This window comes from Pyxicephalus adspersus, chromosome 2 (assembly GCF_032062135.1).
Source record: "Pyxicephalus adspersus chromosome 2, UCB_Pads_2.0, whole genome shotgun sequence".
In the NCBI taxonomy this organism is placed as follows: domain Eukaryota; kingdom Metazoa; phylum Chordata; class Amphibia; order Anura; family Pyxicephalidae; genus Pyxicephalus; species Pyxicephalus adspersus.
In genome coordinates this window covers 66,719,508-66,721,140 of record NC_092859.1, presented here as the reverse complement: position 1 = coordinate 66,721,140, position 1,633 = coordinate 66,719,508, and the positions used below count along the sequence as shown (strand labels likewise).

General features: G+C 36.6%; 1 long non-coding RNA gene across 1 annotated transcript; it reads left to right on the top strand.

Moving 5' to 3' along the window:
• Positions 1 to 738: 738 nt before the first annotated feature.
• Positions 739 to 1,092, top strand: LOC140322040 (uncharacterized). The gene is made up of 2 exons (XR_011919111.1): positions 739 to 911; positions 1,041 to 1,092. It is a non-coding gene; the product is annotated as an uncharacterized lncRNA (long non-coding RNA).
• Positions 1,093 to 1,633: the final 541 nt, after the last annotated feature.

Sequence of the window (1,633 nt, the reverse complement as noted above, 5' to 3'; positions counted from 1 at the left end):
GAATAAGGAATTGCTAGCTATCAAAGAAGCCTTTTCTGAATGGAGACATCTCCTGGAGGGAGCTAATCATCCTGTGACAGTTCTTAATGATTACAAAAACTTAGAATTTATACGTTCTGACAAAAGACTGACTGCTAGACAAACACGCTGGACCCTGTTTTTCTCCCAATTTAATTTCATTATCTCATATTGACCAGAATCCAAAAATGGTAAGGTGGATGCACTGTTGAGAACCCTTCCTGAATCTCCTCAGGAAAGTCACCCTGACTGTACTATGCTGCCTCAAAAGAATTCTTTAGCGGCCACCAACTCCAAGACATTTCTGAATCTTCTGAAAGAAGGGTATGAAAATGATCCACTTTTTTTGTTTCAATTTCTTTATTACTTTTCATTACATTTAATTTTACACAAGCATATCATACAAACAAAATAAATGTCTTGAGCTATCCCAAAAATTATTTAAATGTACTTCAAATCAATAATAACAACATTTAATACAAGTTCAAGCTCTTTCAATTAAATCCATCTTTCTTAGCCTACTAACTCCATGTGCTATGCTAGTTCTCTTTCAACCAATGCTTAGTAGAAATTCAAAAATCTCCCTAAATGGTTTGATCTTTACCTCCCCTCTCTTAACCCCTCATAACTTCCCAATTGTTCAACAATTTATCATCATCCAATGTTCTGCCTTCATTGCATCTTAGCAGAGACAATAGTATTGATATACATTAGCTTTTCTACTGCCCTCTAGTGGTTGTTTTTTTTGTAAGCAGTCTTTGCATAATATATTCTAGCCAGCAACAGGAAAGTATCTAGATTTACAGGATGGTGAAAGGCCCGCCTAGTCTCCATCTTAGTTTCTCAGTGAAAAGCATCTGTCCTTCCCATCAAGCCTGGCAAACGAATTGTCTGTAAGTAGGCCTCTATGATAGCATTTTATGAAGAAGCATGTAGAAATATTATGCATTAGATAGCTAGATGTAAGCTATATATTGCTGTACTGTGTATACTGATATATATCTGTTTGTATTGTATTGTAGTTTCACAAAATTAAAGTAAATGAGGAAAGACAATAAAGTTCAGAGAATCTCACTCAAGAAGCAGATTTCTCCGCTTATTGGCCTTATTTACAGTGTTTAGCTGCCTGTCTAGCTGCACTACACAGGACAGTGTTGTGAGGACAGAACATCCAATCTTATAATCCTCCAACTAGTGACAGTAACAGGAGGGGGAAGGATTTACTTCCCTTCTCCCCACATAGTGTACAACCAATTTTCATTGTGTCTAACTTTTATCTTTGTGAAAAAAAAAGTTCTCCAGTAACAAGTGAATAAATAATATTACTTTGTAAAATGATCCACTTTTTAATCACCCACCTAGGGATATTATTCTTACCTTTGTGAGGGGTTTTGCTCAGGATCACCTTTGCTGGGGTCAAAGGACACTTGTCTGGTTCATCCATTTCAGATCACACACTGATGTATCAGTTTTAGGCTGACTTGTAGCCAGGTTTATTGAAGGTTGCAGGTAAAATAAAAAAAAAACTCAAAAATCAATGATAAGTACAGCCCAGGGAGCGTGGGAACCTGCACTTTACTGGAATTTGCGAAATCAGTTTGCTGAAATATCGCAG